The sequence below is a fragment of the Pelophylax lessonae genome, assembly GCF_965119305.1.
Source record: "Pelophylax lessonae genome assembly, chromosome: 5".
NCBI classification, from domain to species: Eukaryota; Metazoa; Chordata; class Amphibia; order Anura; family Ranidae; genus Pelophylax; species Pelophylax lessonae.
In genome coordinates, this window is record NC_138772.1 from 340270360 (window position 1) to 340287534 (window position 17175).

Genomic DNA, 17175 nt, shown 5'->3' on the forward strand with positions numbered 1-17175 from the left:
GGGCTCTGTGTGGGGGAGCTCTGTGTGGAGGGGCTCTGATGTAAGGGGGCTCTGTGGGGGGTCTCTGATGTAAGGGGAGCTCTGTGGGGGGGGCTCTGATGTAAGGGGAGCTTTTTGTAGGGGCTCTGATGTAAGGGGGGGCTCTGTGTGGGGGGGGCTCTGATGTAAGGGGGGCTCTGTGTGGGGGGTCTCGAATGTAAGGGGGCTCTATGGGGGGCTCTGTGTGGGGGGGCTCTGATGTAAGGGTGCTCTGTGTGGGGGGGCTCTGATGTAAGGGGAGCTCTGTGTGTAGGGTCTCTGATGTAAGGGGAGCTCTGTGTGGGGGGGCTCTATGTGGGGGGGTCTCTGATGTAAGGGGAGCTCTGTGTGGGGGGTCTCTGATGTAAGGGGGGCTCTGTGTTGGGGGGTCTCTGATGTAAGGGGGCTCTGTGTGGGGGGTCTCTGATGTAAGGGGGCTCTGTGTGGGGGGTCTCTGATATAAGGGGGCTCTGTGTTGGGGGTCTATGATGTAAGGGGTCCTCTGTGAGGGTCTCTGATGTAAGGGGAGCTCTGTGGGGGGTCTCTAAATGTAAGGGGGTCTTTGATTTAAGGGGGGCCTCTGTGGGGGGTTTCTGATGTAGGGGGGGCTCCGTGGGTGGGTCTCTGATGTAAGGGGGGTCTCTAATGTAAGGGGGGCTAAGTTATTAGTGATCATAAAAAAGAAAAGTCAAATGAAGTGCAAGAAAATGTGCAGGGCGCTGGGGGGGGGGCGCCACAGGATTATCTCGCACAGGGTGCCTGAACACCTAAGGCCAACCCTGATAAGATAGCCATGGAGATATATCTCATATGTGGATGAGGTTTATCCATATCTATGCTTAACAAAGCTTGTTCAGCTCTAGCCCTCAAGGCTATACCGTTATTGTAGAAATGAGTCTAGAGAATTTAGATATTTTGTAGGGGGTTAGGTACCATCTTAGATGGGTTTTCTGCGCGGTTTGCCAATAGTTTATGCATTTTGTACAAGAATAGTTTGATTTGATAGCATTGATGCATTGTGTATCTTTGAATGAAGTATTTAAAATCCTCCTCCCATCTAAGATGAGAAGATTTAAGAAAGGTAGTTTTGGATTGTAGTTATTCATACAGAAGGGATATACCTTGTTTTCTAGGTGGGTTGGCTGTCCAGAAAGACCTTAAGGGTTTGAAGATAGTACTATTGGAGACAGCACATTTACAGTCAGGTCCATAAATATTGGGACATGGACACAATTCTAATCTTTTTGGCTCTATACACCACCACAATGGATTTGAAATGAAACAAACAAGATGTGCATTAACTGCAGACTTTCAGCTTTAATTTGAAGGTATTTACATCCAAACCAGGTGAACGGTGTAGGAATTACAACAGTTTGTATATGTGCCTCACACTTTTTAAGGGACCAAAAGTAATGGGACAGATTAACAATCATAAATCAAACTTATACTTTTTAATACTTGGTTGCAAATCCTTTGCAGTCAATTATAGCCTGAAGTCTGGAATGCATAGACATCACCAGACGCTGGGTTTCATCCCTGGTGATGCTCTGCCAGGCCTCTACTGCAACTGTCTTTAGTTCCTGCTTGTTCTTGGGGCATTTTCCCTTCAGTTTTGTCTTCAGCAAGTGAAATGCATGCTCAATCGGATTCAGGTCAGGTGATTGACTTGGCCATTGCATAACATTCCACTTCTTTCCCTTAAAAAACTCTTTGGTTGCTTTCGCAGTATGCTTCGGGTCATTGTTCATCTGCACTGTGAAGCGCCGTCCAATGAGTTCTGAAGCATTTGGCTGAATATCAGCAGATAATATTGCCCGAAACACTTCAGAATTCATCCTGCTGCTTTTGTTGGCAGTCACATCATCAATAAATACAAGAGAACCAGTTCCATTGGCAGCTATACATGACCTCGCCACACTACCACCACCATGCTTCACTGATGAGGTGGTATGCTTTGGATCATGAGCAGTTTCTTTCCTTCTCCATACTCTTCTCTTCCCATCACTCTGGTACAAGTTGATCTTGGTCTCATCTGTCCATAGGATGTTGTTCCAGAACTGTGAAGGCTTTTTAGATGTTGTTTGGCAAACTCTAATCTGGCCTTCCTGTTTTTGAGGCTCACCAATGGTTTACATCTTGTGGTGAACCCTCTGTATTCACTCTGGTGAAGTCTTCGGTCATCCACCACAGTTGTTTTCCGTGGTCTTCCGGTTCTTTTGGTGTTGCTGAGCTCACCGGTGTGTTCTTTCTTTTTAAGGATGTTCCAAACAGTTGATTTGGCCACACCTAATGTTTTTGCTATCTCTCTGATGGGTTTGTTTTGTTTTGTTTTTTTCAGCCTAATGATGGCTTGCTTCACTGATAGTGACAGCTCTTTGGATCTCATATTGAGAGTTGACAGAAACAGATTTGAAAATTAAAATTGCACACTTGAAATTAAGGCTGGCCATACACTATACAATTTTCTTGTTCAACTTTCCTTTAGATTTACCAAAACCATGTAATATAGGGTCAAACCTAAACACTTTCCATTTGTATGCAATCAGGCAGTCCCTTGCACTACATAGTTAAAGGTAAATCTAAAGGAAATTGAATAAGAAAATTGTATAGTGTATGGCCAGCCTTACTCTGGGCCTTTTATCTACTCCTTGCAAATGGGATAATGAGGGAATAACACACACCTGGCCATGGAACAGCTGAGCAGCCAATTGTCCCATTACTTTTGGTCCCTTAAAATGTGGGAGGCACATATACAAACTGTTGTAATTCCTACACCTTTCACCTGATTTGGATGTAAATACCCTAAAATTAAAGCTGAAAGTCTGCAGTTAAAGCACATCTTGTTTGTTTCATTTCAAATCCGTTGTGGTGGTGTATAGAGCCAAAAAGATTAGAATTGTGTCGATGTCCCAATATTTATGGACCTGACTGTAGTTACAAATGTGGATAATTTAGCATATAGAAGAAATCTAGTTTACTGAGGTAAGTCAATGCGCGAGAGTTCGGTAGATACATCTTGATCATCATATAGACGCAGTTATTTATTTCGCAAACTAGCATGAAGTGGCGACCCTGCTCGTCCTGGTGTTTAGAGATGAGCTTGAACGAGATGGTGTATTTTAGTGCTATAAGTACTCCTCTCTTTTTTGAGCGATTATTGGATTGGAATTTATACAGGAAACATTTATTAGAGAAACGAGGAGCTTTGTTGGAGCTAAAGTGTGTCTCCTGTAGGTATAAGATATTGCATTTTAGGCACTTGGCTTCTTTCCATAGCATACCGCATTTTGCTGGGCGCTTAAAGTGCTAGTATACTCCACTTTTTAACTTTTACCTACAGGTTAGCCTATAATAAGGCTTACCTGTAGGGAAAATTAATATCTCCTAAACCTGCACAGTTAAGGAGATATTCACCCTGCATGCAGCCACTGATACCAGCGGCACATGCGCTCTCAAGGTCCAGCGGATGCATACTAGCACATTATGCCTTTGTCTTGCAGGGTTTTTTTTTTATTTTTTGTACTCGGGGGACACTACCGATTGAAGGCCTTTAACATTCATGGACGTTATTTTAAATGACATTCTGAATGTGAAGGATTGCGGTACCTGATTTCAGGGAGATATGCAGCCACGTTGTTTTATTTTCTCAGGTTTTTCTGGAGAATGGAGTGTCTTTTAAGTTCTTATCCGAAGTGGAAATGCAAAGGTGATTTCCTGTATTGAGAAAGGTAGTGGCCAGAGGAGCTGTGCAATTCTGAGAAAAATAAAGAAGATATTTAATACAAAACTGGAAATTACACTATCGGATCTTGGATAGGAGACTGAAAACCAAAACAAAACAAAAGATAACAAAATTAACAAGCGCTTGTCACCAACATCAAAACTAGTGACTTGTGAGCTTGATCTAAAAATGAACAATTCCAGCCAGAATCTGGGCAGATATAATCTGCTAGATCTTGGGGGTATATGAAGATTGGTAACGGTTCCATTGAGCAATAGGAAAGGGACCTGCTTGGGTCCTAAGGTATCAGCAAGGAATGTAAAGCTGAGCTCCTCAGACATTTTCTTCATCTGGGTGTGCTTTGTGTAGTGAAGGGTCACCTGGTGCTGAGTCAAGATGGGTGATAATGTCCAATCTCGTAGCAGTTGGAGGCCTTCATCCAGGGAAGAGATTATGTAGGAATCATTGCCTTTGGTGATATGTAGCTTTGCTGGATAATTCCACCTAAATGAGATGTCATGGTTTCTCAGTGCTTTGGTGACCTTGGCTAGGTTACTCCTACTTTGGAGCGTGTATTGTGATAGATCAGGAAAGAATGAGAGGCCCTTCATGCATTCAGGCCAGCTCTCTGATTTTCCTGGTAAAGGCCATCAACTTTTCTTGGGAGCTATAGAAATGTATTCGTACAATCATGTTCCTCTGTAGGCGTTCTGGTCAGGGCCGGATTAACATAGGGGCTATTGGAGCTGCAGCACCAGGCCCCCTCCCTTAAGATAGGCCCACCCAGCCAGCAGCATGAGCCTGATTTCTCCTGTCCATAAACGTCTATGGGACAGGAGAAGCGATTGGTAAATGTAGGGGTGGCTGGCTGCACCTGTGTTGGCTCAGTGTGAATATTACAGTGTTACAGAGCACAGTTCCCCCTGCACAAATGGAAGAGGAGAGAGGCTGGATTGGCTCTGCCTTCTCCCCCCCCCCCCCCCCCTCTCTCCCTCTGTGGAAATTTATACACAGAGCAACCGACAGATACAACATGAACAGGATATGTGTGAGTGATAAGCCTCCAGGAACCATCCATATGTAAGCTCAGTGACTGGACTCTTCCTCCTGCCTCCTTTCTTCTCACCCTCCCTCTCTTTTTTAACTTTTTCTCCACCTTTAGCTGTTAAAACTGCAGCCAAAGTGTTTAGAATTGTGTCATCGGTCTATGGTAGTACTTGGTCATTTCTGCTTTTAAGTGGGTTCACACTGGTTTGCTATGGTTTGTCCCATTGTGTGTGTTTCCCGCAGTTTTCCTGCGTTTATGCCACAGTCTTATTGATTCCTATTAGGTTGCATGTTTTTTCTGTATTTTCTGAAAGCGCAACAAAATTCCTGCATCCTGCATCTTTGGTACACTTTCAGAAAATGCAGCAAAAACTTGCAACCTAATAGAAATCAATAGGATTGCAGCTAAAACTGCAGGTAAAACGCAGGAAACTGTGGATCAATGCGGCCAAACTGCAGCACACTAGTGTGAACCCAAAGGCTTGCACACACTTGCAGCAGGCACTGTCACTAAACTGAAAAGTGACAGGCAGTGAGGAGGTGATATCATACCTCTTCACTGCATGTTTTTACCCCCCAAATGCCAATTCATGCAGGTAATAGTATGGTTCACTTTGAACTCCACCTTATTTCAGTCGCTCTCTTTAGGTATTCAGTCTGCTCTCATCTTATTTTCTGTACATGCAATACCTTTAAAAAAAAAAAAAGGAATTGAAATAAGGTGCAAAGTGAATTTCTACACTTAAGTGGAGCACTTCACAGAACATTTTAAGACATTGTTAAAGTATAACTAAATGCATTTTTTTTCTAGTTTGTTGATAGAGTGGAGAGGGATTAGATCCTCTGTCAGTTTTCCATCACTGCCTATGTCCCTGTTAGGGAAATTTACCCTCTCTGTTTGTCTCTATTTATCCTGTTTACTGTTATCATCAAATGTGGAAGTAAATGAAAACCCTAAATTTTGGGTGTCCCCAGAGGGGAATCATCCAATGGTGACACTAGTTCTGGTGACAACCAGGACTAGTGATTTTCTCTCACTTCCTGTTTGGCTATGGGACAGGGAGTGAAGAGAAATCTCCTCAATGGGGCACAGATTGGGAAAAAAAAAGCTGACAGGGGTATGAGCCTTGTTTCAGACTATTGCAAACACAGACATCACATGCGATTTGCACCACATTGCTATGCGGATCACATGGGATGTCTGTGCAATGCAAATTTAGCCATACATTTTTTATGGTTAAACTCCCATTGCATTCCCAAGATAATGCTGCAGGAACCTTTTTTTCCCCGCACTGGAATCGGATCCCATGCGATCCAATTCCTGTCCGAATTCAGTTTGCACTGCGATCTGCAAACCAATCTGGGGGTGTCATTACCTTTGTTTTGACACCGGCAGCTGTTTGCAGAGCAGAGTGTGAACTGCCTGTGGGGAGATGCGATGCGGGAACCCGCACAGGAATGGCGCATCGCAGTAGTGTGAACCCAGGCTAACCCCTCCTTACTCTATCCAAAAAATAAATAAAAGCTTTCTCTTTGGTTACACTTTAAGCCCAGAGACTGGTGGCATTTTAATATTAGTAGGAACAGTATTGCACATGATATCAGAGATATACAGAACTTCTGTTTTGGATGGAGTAATATTTTCTTTTGGTGCAACACTATATTGCATTATTGTTTGATACACAGGATTTAAAATGTCCTTTTATTAGGGTTTACATCTCCCCTACCCCCTCCCTTCCTCCTTCCTGTCTCTCTCCCATCTTCTCCCTTATGGCACAATAATAATGAGTATTATGTGGGTACAACGACTTTGGCATAAGTGTGCAGTGTATATAGTGACTAAGATTCTGTTTAAAGTGGAGTTCCACCCAAAAGTGGAACTTCCGCTTTAAGGCCTTCTGACCACCTGATATGCCACATTTGGCATGTCCTTTTTTTTGGAGGAAGCGGGTACCCAGATTTGACGGTTACCCACTCTCACTTCCTTAGCAAAAAATTGTTTGTTTTTTTATTTTATTTATTTCCATAAAAAGGCCCACCAAAATCTTCAGCACCAGGCCCATGATGCTCTTAATCCGGCCCTGGTTCTGGTAAGTGCTTCAGTTTAGAATTCCTCTAAGGGGAGGTCTGGAAGGGCCTCTCAGAGGAATGTTGTGAAAAGGGCATGTAGGTCATGATTTTTAACTGACTCAGGGATCCCTCTGATCTTGATGTGACATTATTACATCTGGATCTGTTCTCCAAATCCGCCAACCAGGCTTGACTCTGGGAACCCTGATATAAGGAGGGGCTGTGAGAACCCTTTGGGGGGAGGGGTGACCCTGATGTAAGGGGGGGGGGTAACTCTGGGAATTCTAATGTAAGGGGGGCACTAAGGACCCCTATGTAAGGAGGGGTGACTGGGGGGACCCTAATGTAAGGAGGGTGACTCTGATGTAAGGGGGCTCTGGGACCCTATATGTAAGGGGAGGTGACTCTGGTGCCCCTGGTGTAAGGGGGACTGTGGGAACCCTTTTGTGTTGAGGGAGACTGTGGGGACCCTAATGTAAGGGGGGTGACTTTGGGGACCCTTATGTAAGGGGGCTTGACTCTGGGGACCGTGATGTAAGGGGTAGTGACTCTGGAGACTCTTATGTAAGAAGGCATGACTGGGGAGACTGTTATGTAAGGAGAGGCGACTGTGGGGACCTTGATGTAAAGGGGGTAACTCTGGTGTAAGGGGGGCTGTAGGAACCCTTTTGTGGGGGGGAGTTACTGTGAGGACCCTTATGTAAGAGGGGTTGACTCTGATGTAAGGTGAGGGGGCTGTCGGAATCCTTTTTTGGGGGTGACACTGGGGACCCTGATGTAAGGAAGGCTGTGGGAACCCTTTTGTGTTGGGGGAGACTGTGGTGACCCTAATGTAAGGGGGGGTGACTTTGGGGACCCTTATGTAAGGGGGCTTGACTCTGGGGACCGTGATGTAAGGGGTAGTGGCTCTGTAGACTCTTATGTAAGAAGGGATGACTGGAAAGACCATTATGTAAGGAGAGGTGACTGTGGGGACCTTGATGTAAAGGGGGTAACTCTGGCATAAGGGGGGGCTGTAGGAACCCTTTTGCGGGGGGGAGTTACTGTGAGCACCCTGATGTAAGAGGGGTTGACTCTGATGTAAGGTGAGGGGGCTGTTGAAACTCTTTTGTGGGGGTGACTCTGGGGACCTGATGTGAGGGGGTGACTCCGGGGACCTTAATGTAAGCAGGGTGACTCTGGAGACCATTATGTAAGGGGGCTTGACTCTGGGGACCCTGATGTAAGGAGGGGCTGTGGGAACCCTATTGTAGGGGGTGACTCTGGTGACCCTGATGTAAGGGGGGTAACTCTGGGGACTCTGATGTAAAGGGGGCTCTGGGGACCCCTATAAAGGAGGGGTGACTAGGAGGACCCCTATGTAAGGAGCGGTGACTGTGGAGACCCTGATGTAAGGGGGGGGGGTGACCCTGATGTATGGGGGAATCTTGGACTCTTATGTATGGGGAGGGGGAATCTAGTGATCCTTATGTAAGGAGGCTTGACTCTGGGGATCCTTATGTAAAGGGTGGTGGCTCTGGGAACTCTGATGTAAGGGGGGAGACTGTGGGGACCCTGATGTAAGGGGGGACTTTAGGATCCTTATTTGGGGGCACTGTAAGAATCCTTTTATGGGGGGTGACTCTGGGGCCCCTATGTAAAGGGGGAGACTGTGAGGACCCTGATGTAAGGAGGGACTCTAGGATTCTTATTTGGGGGCACTGTGGGGACCCTGATGTAAGTGACTCTGATGGAAGGGGGCTGTGGGAATCCTTTTGTAGGGGTGGGGTGATTCTAGAGAGATCCTGATGTAAGGGGGGGAGGCTGTGTGAACCCTTTTATGGTGGGATGACTCTGGGGACCCCTATGTATGGAGGGATGACTATGGGGACCCTAATGTAAGGGGGTGACTCTGGGGACCATTATGCAAGGGGGGTGACTCTGGGGACCCTAATGTAAGCGGGCTTGAGACTCTGGAGACTGATGGAAGAAGGGACTGTAGGAACTCTTGTGGGGGAGACTCTGTTGTAAGGAGGGGGTGACTGTAAGGGCCTAGAGGTAAGAGAGTGTCTCTGGTGACCCTGATGTAAGGGGGGTAATTCTGGGGACTCTGATGTAAGGGGGGCTCTTGGGACTTCTATGTAAGGTGACTCTGGGGACACGGATTTAAGAGGATGTGATTCTAATGTAAGGGGAGACTGTAGGAACCCTTTTGTGGGGGGTGACTTTGGGACCCTAATTTGGGGGCACTGATGTAAGGGGGGATGATTCTGGGGACTCTGATGTAAGGGGGGCAGTGGGAACCCTTTTGTGGGGGGTGACTGTGGGGACCTCTATGTAAGAAGGGGTGACTGTGAGGATCCTGATGTAAAAGGGGGAGTCTGGTGACCCTGATGGTAAGGGGGGTGATTCTGGAGACCCTTATGTAAGGGGAGTGACTCTGGAGACCCTGATGTAAGGGGGGTAACTCTGGGGACTCTTCTGTAAGGGGGACCCCTATGTAAGGAGGGGTGACTGTGGGGACCCCGATATAAGAGGAGGTGACTCTGATGTAAGGGGGGACTGTGGGAACCCTTTTGTGTGTGTGTGGGGGGGCTGACTGTAGGGACCCTGATATAGGGGGAGGTGACTCTGGTGACCCTGATGTAAGGGGGGTGACTCTGGGGACTGTAATGTAAGGGGGGTAACTTTGGGGAACCCTTTTGTGGGGGGTAACTGTGGGGGCCCTTTTGTGGGGGGTAACTGTGGGGGCCCTTATGTAAGGAGATGACTGTGGGGACCCCTATGCAAGGAGCGGTGACTCTGATGTGAGGGGCTGTGGGAACATTTTTGTGGGGGAGGGGTGACTGTGGGGACCCTGATGTAAGAGGGGGTGACTCTAATGTAAGGAGGGTGACTCTGGGGACCCTTGTGTAAGGGGGCTTGAGTCTGGGGACCCTAATGTGAGGGGTGGTGCCTCTGGAGACTGTTGTAAGAAGAGACTGTATGAACTCTTGTGGGGAGGGTGACTCTGGGGACTCTTATGTAAAGGGGGGGGTGATTGTAAGGACCCAGATGTGAAGGGGGGTGACTGTGGGGACCCTCATGTAAGAGGGGTTACTCTGGGGACTCTAATGTAAGGGGGGCTCTGGGAACCCCTATGTAAGGAGGGGTGACTGTGGGGACCCTGATGTAAGAGGAGGGGACTCTGATGTAAGTAGGGGCTGTGGGAACCTTCTTGGGCGGGGTGACTTTGGGACCCTAATGTAAGGGGGTGGCTTTGGGGAGCCTGATGTAGGGGGAGGTAACTCTGGTGACCCTAAAGTAAGGGGGTGACTCTTGGGACTCTAATGTAAGAGGGGCAGTGTGAACCCTTTTGTGGGGGGTAACTGTGGGGATCCATATGTAAAGGGGGGTTGACTATGGGGACCCTGATAAAGGGGGGTGACTATGGGGACCCTGATATACAAGGGGGTTACTGTGGGGACTGTAATGTAAGGGGGGTGACTGTGCGGACCCTTATGTAAGGGGAATGATTGTGGGGACCGTGATGTAATGGGGGGTGACTCTGGAGACCCTGATGTAAGGAGGGTGACTCTGGAGGCCCTAAAGTAAGGGGGGGTGACTCTAATGTAAGAAGGGGCTGTGGGAACTCTTGTGTGAGGGGTGACTCTGGGGACCTTATGAAAGGTGGGGGGGGGGTGACTGTGGGGACCCGAATGTAAGGGGGCTTGACTCTGGGGACCCTGATGTAAGGGATGGTGACTCTGATGTAAGGGGGTAACTCTGGGGATTCTGATGTAAGGGGGCTCTAGGGCCCCCTATGTAAGGTGAGGTGACTGTGGGAACCCTTTTGTGGGGGGGGGGGGTGACTCTAGGACCCTTATGTAAGAGGGGTAACCCTGATGTAAGAGGGTGACCTTAATGTAAGGGTGATGGCTCTGGAGAACCTGATGTAAGGGCAGGTGACTGATGTAAGGGGGACTGTTTGAACCCTGTTTTGGGAGGTGACTCTGGGTCCCTTTTGTAAGGGGGGGTAACTCTTATTTAGGGGGGCTGTGGGATTTCTTTTCTGGGGGGGTGACTCTGGGGATCCTTATGTAAGCAGGGTGACTGTGGGGACCCTGATGCAAGGGGGGGGTGACTCAGGGGACTCTGATGTAGGAGGGGGCTGTGGGAACCTTCTTGTGGGGGGGTGACTTTGGGACCCTAATGTAAGGGGGGTGGCTGTGGGGACCCTGATGTAGGGGGAGGTTACTCTGATGACCCTGAAGTAAGGGGGTGACTCTTGGGACTCTAATGTAAGAGGGGCAGTGGGAAGCCTTTTGTGGGGGGTAACTGTGTGGACCCTTATGTAAAGGGGGGGGGTAACTGTGGGTACCCCTATGTAAGGAGGGGTGACTCTGATGTAAGGAGAAGCTGTGGGAACCCTTTTGTGGGGGGTAACTGTGGGGATCCGTATGTAAAGGGAGGTGACTATGGGGACCCTGATAAAGGGGGGTGACTATGGGGACCCTGATAAAGGGGGGGGGGTGACTATGGGGACCCTGATATATGGGGGGTGACTGTGGGGACTGTAATGTAAGGGGGGGTGACTGTGCGGACCCTTATGTAAGGGGGATGATTGTGGGGACCCTGATGTAAGGAGGGTTACTCTGGAGGCCCTAAAGTAAGGGGGGACTCTGATGTAAGGAGGGGCTGTGGGAACTCTTGTGTGAGGGGTGACTCTGGGGACATTTATGGAAGGGGGGGGGTGACTGTGGTAATGCTGATGTAAGGAGGGTGACTGTGGGGACCCTAATATAAGGGGGGAGTGGACTCTGAGGACACTTATGTAAGGGAGCTTAACTCTGGGGACTCTGATGTAATGGGGCTCTAGGGACCCCTATGTAAGATGAGGTGACTGTAGGAACCCTTTTGTGAGGGGTGGGTGACTCTAGGACCCTTATGTAAGAGGGGTAACCGTGATGTAAGAGGGTGACTCTGGGGGACCTTAATGTAAGGGTAATGACTCTGGAGAACCTGATGTAAGGCGGGTGACTGATGTAAGGGGGACTGTTTGAACCCTGTTTTGGGAGGTGACTCTGGGTCCCTTTTGTAAGGGGGGGTAACTCTTATTTAAGGAGGGGCTGTGGTGAACCCTTTTCTGGGGGGGTGACTCTGGGGATCCTTATGTAAGCAGGATGACTGTGGGGACCCTGATGTAAGGGGGGGGTGACTCAGGGTACTCTGATGTAAGGGGGGCTGTGGGAACCCTTTTGTGGGGGGGGGGGTGACTCTGGGGATCCTTATATAAGGGGGGTGAATGTGGAGACCCCTATGTAGAGAGAAGTGACTGTGAGGACCCCTAATGTAAGGGGACGACTCTGGGGACCCTGATGTAAGGGGTAGAGACTCTGGTGTTAGGAGGAGCTGTGGGAACCCTTTTGTGGGGGGGGGGTGACTCTGAGGATCCTTATGTAAGGAGGGGGTGACTCTGGAGACCCTTATGTAGGTAGGGGTGACTCTGGGGACTCATCTGTGAAATGCACAGAGCGACAGTGGAGCTGATTTTTCAGAGGGGGGGGGGGACTCTGGTGTCCCTGATGAAAGGAGAGAAGTGGGAATCATGGAAATACTGATGTAAGTTCAGGACTTTGGGGACCCTGATGTAAGGGAGGACTCTTCAGACCTTTATATAAGGAGGAGGGGAACTCTGGGAACCCTCCTTTAACAACCTGCCTACCGGGCACTTTTACCCCCTTCTTGCCCTGACCAATTTTCAGCTGTTGCACTTTGAATGTCCACTTTGGTATTTATTCACCACTGGATTTTTTTTATTTTTTGCTGAACAAATGGAAAAAAAATGAAAATTTAGAAAAAAAAAAAAAAATTTTTTTTTGTTTCTGTTATAAAATTTTTCAAATAAGTAATTTCCTTCTTCACTGATATGGAGGCACTAATGGGCATGGGGGCGCGCAGGGGGCAGGATTCTGGGAGGAGGTCAATAGATGCCCTCCTAGAACTGGACGACTGCCCTGTAGCCATCTTTCGGTTATAGCGCAGTCTGCATGTAAGGAGGGGGATCCTGATATATGGTGGGTGGCTCTGGGGACACTGCTGTAAGAAGAGGGACTCTAGGGGACCCTGGTGTAAGGGGGAGACTCTAGGGGACCTGATGTTGGGGGCATGACTCTGGGGACCCTGACATAAGGGGGGTGACTCTGGAGACCCTGATGTAAGGGGGAAGGACTTTGAGGTTTCTGTTTGAGGGGGAACTCTGATGGGATTCTTGATGTCAGGGGGAATCTGATGTGAACAGCTGGGCTCATCCTGGTGCTGCACTTTATATGTTTTGTATGTTATTTATTTATTCCTGACCCCTGCACTCTATCCATCATTTTGCACATTACATAGTCCTGACCAAGGTGTTCATTGTCTTTAACCACTTAAGCCCTGGAGGATTTGGCTGTTCAATGACCAGGCTCTATTTTGCGATTCGGCACTGCGTGACTTTAATGGACAATTGCGTGGTCGTGTGACACTGTACCCAAATGAAATTGACATCCTTTTTCTCTATCGCTCATTGACAGACGTAGTCCTCGGTGATTCAACACCCTCGGGTTATGCTGCCCTCTACAGGAGTAGGACTAGACAGGAAAGAAAACGTTCTGGCCACACCCTAGGGGCAGTCCCAGAGGGTATATCCTCTCACTTCCTGCTCTAGCAAATCAGTTTTTTTCTGTCTAGTTAGGAGTAAGGACCTAGATACCTTGCTGGGATCTTCGGTCCTGGCAGGATTTTTTTCTTAGAAAATATTTTTGAGACAGCTTTTTTTCTCCAGTGTTCCTGTGAGATCTTCAAGCAAGAAAGCCGAACTGGGCGACGGGCTGGATGTTGAGATCCAGTGGTCACCCCAGTTCAGCCTACGAGCGCGTGCAGGCCATAGCTCCGCGCTGGGTCGGCCGCGACATAGTCCCACTGGACGGGGACTGACCCTGCGAGTTAAACGTCTCGCTGAAACGCCAAAGACCATGAGTCACGGCGTCCGTATTGGTCGACAGCCCTCCTACCTCGGTGGAGAGGGGTACTGTCAGGAGTTGGCGCCCGCCTGGTTACGGTATGGTGAGTAGTATGTTCCCCCTTTCCCCCTTGACGGGTCTTGTGAACGCGGGCCCCTCTCTGTAATGGTAAGGATGGGTTCCCCTCTATCCTAGAACATGTCACAGATCCCCCTAATTGAGTGTGATTTTTGTGTACAAGAAGCCAGGAGGCTTGGTTTGGGAGCTGACAATCTAATTGTAAAAATGTGAAAATGATTGTAGTCAGTGGCAGTACTAGAACTTTACTGTGATAGTATAAGGTATCCTACCTGTCAGAAGCCACAGGGCGATGTCTATACATGTATACTGCATTCCAGATCATTCCTCCAGCTAAGCAGATGCCTCCCGACGGCCACGGACCGCATACGGCCCGCCAGGGTCCGGTACCGCCGACCACGCTGACCACCATGAGGGTGAAGGGTTGTGAGGCCGAGATCCTTCTGCAGACATGCCGCTATTCTGTGCAGGCCGCCGCCATTGTCTGGTAGATCGCACGAGGCCGCCATTTTGGTGTAGCCTCGTGTCTCCAGCATGGGGGCGGCCATGTTTGAGGTGACTCAAACACCTCATGGAGCCAGGGGGAGGTGCCGGCAGGCGTGTTAAGGGGCGGAGCCGCCTCCTTTACCCAGGAAATAGGGCCAAAGACTTCCTGTCTGTAACAAGACAAGCACTGAGCAAGCTGATGAAAACTTCTGTGCATCAGGGATGAGCCTTGGGGTCTCTCTCTCTCTCTCGGGTCCAAAAAGGCAGGTAACACTGAGGGGCGCTGTTGCGACTGGGAGACACAAAAAAAAAAAAAAGTTTTTTACTTTGTAATTTTTTGTCGCTGGCAAGTGTCTTGTATAATCATTGACCCTGCCGCATAGGTATCCCCACCTGATCCCCTCAAGGTGGCCGCAGTACCCTCCAGTACCCCACTTGTTTTTAATGCATTATCGGCAGTTTTGGAGTCTTTGGTATCCCGGGTGGAGGTGGCCTGTCAGGGACGGGGGTCAAGAAGCGACCCCCGCCTACCCCTATTGTTTATCAGATACTTCAGGGGCTGTTGTCTCAGGTAATATCTCCTCAGCAGTGAGGAGCACGTTTCTGCCTCCGCCATAGCACAAGAGTGGTGGATGCACTAGTTGTGTCCGTCCGGGAAACCTTTAGTCTTGAGGTTACACCGGCAGAGGTAGCTGAGACTGAGATTCCTTTTTGGTACTTGTTAGCCTACCAAAAGGGCGAAGGATTTTCCTTTACCCAAATGGGGTAGTTTTGAAACGAACCCCTGTTATTTCCAAACGCATGGCTAGGTGCTATCCGTTTGAGGAATTCCTCTTTATAGGATAGACGGTACCACCTGCTGTCTTGCCACAGACTGTTAGGATAAAAGGACCTCGTAACAACGAGGACCTTCCTTTTCTGCTCATAAAGAGTTGTTCGTTCCGCGAGGGCGGGCGATAAGGCGAAACCCTCCAAAGCCCCTTTAGAGGGGTTTCAAAGGGCGCTGGTCGGCTAAACAAAAAGTCCGGCTCAGCCAAGCCTGAAGATACAGCCTGATGCGCCCCTACCCATCTCTGGGGTGGGGGGGATGTCTTCACCGGTTTCTGGAGGACACAGGATCGAGTTTCGATCACTTCCACCGGTGCGATTCTTCCCTTCTAACATTGAACGGTTTCAGGGGTTCTATTCGAACCTATTCACATTGCCCAGGAAAGAGGGCAAGGTGCGTCCAAATCTGGACTTGGGAAGAAATAGAGTCCATCCGTACAGTGGTGGCCTCCCTGCATCAGGGGGATTTCCTGGCGTCCATAGACATTTGGGAGGCCTATCTTTATATCCCCATCATCGCAGGACATCAGCGTTTTTTCGCTTTCCCAAAGATCATCCCTGGTTCCCACCAGGAGACTGAACTATCTGGGCCTAAGGTTGGATACATCCTGGGCAAGAGAGTTTCTCCTTGCGGAGAAACTCCAGAAGGTTCAGTCAACGATTTGGATGTTGCTGTCCGTCAATTGGCTGGGACTGATGGTGGCCTTCTTAGAGGCAGTACCGTATACCCAGTCTCATACCCGAATTCTCCTGAAGGAGATTCTTTTTTAATGGAATCAGAATTCCGATTCCCTGGACAATCGGATCCGGTTGAGCGAGCGGACCAGGAAGTCTCCGATGCTCAACCAGGGGAAGTCATTTCTTCCGATAGTATCCAGATTACCAAAAAGGGTATCGGAACTGAGAGCGATCAGATTTTGTCTGATTTACTGGATCGAGCAGCTCTAGAGCAGCCCGATTCGGATCCAATCGCATATGGCCTCTTCATCCAGAGGTTTTTCACTAGCTGTCCCTTCATTGGGACATCCCGGATGTGGATCTGTTGGCACCTTGGCTTAACAGGAAGGTGCGGAGGTTTGTAGCTCGCGCCGCGATCCTCTAGCGGACGCAGCAGAAACGCTGATCGCCCCGTGGGGGCAGTATCAGCTACGGCATGCCTTCCATCCTCTCAAGTTGCTGCGGGAACTTCTTCGCAGGATAGAGGTGGAGGGAATTCCAGTTATTCTGGAAATTCCGGACTGACCTCGTCGAGCCTGGTACGCCGACTTGGTGAGGCTAGTCGCGGACGCTCCTTGGAGACTTCCTCTCAGGGAGGATTTGCGGTCTCAGGGACCGATCTTCCATCTTGCTTTACAGTCACTGGCTTAATGGCCTGGCCATTGAGACCCAGGTACTGAAGGACAAGGGAGTGTCAGCTTCAGTTATTCCTACCTCCAGTTAAAGCAAGGAAAGCGACTTCCAGCACATGGAAGTCTTATATTGCATGGTGTGAATCTATTGGATTTCCCCCACATACCTATTCGGTGACCCGAATTTTGGTCTGTCTGCAACAAGGGGTTGAGCAGAAACTATCCTTGAGCACGATCAAGGGTCAGGTTTTCGGCGTTAGCAATCTTCTTTCAAGAAACCTTTGGCTAATCATTCCTTGGTGCGGAATTTCATCCAGGGGGTGCGACATCTGGCTCCGCCAGTGCGCGCACCCTTACCGCCTGGGATCTTAATTTAGTGTGGTCAGTTCTTCAGAAACTTCTCTTTGAAGATATTAGGGAGATTCCCTTGCTTACATTATCCCAGAAGGTGGCCTTCTTGGTGGCCATTACTTCTGCACGCAGGGTGTCAGAACTGGCCGCATTATCTTGTCGTTCCCCATATCTGGTGGTTCATAGGGATAAGGTGGTTCTTCTTCCGAATCCATCCTTCCTTCCTAAAGTGGTTTTCAGAGTTTTTCATCTGAATAAAAGTATTGTG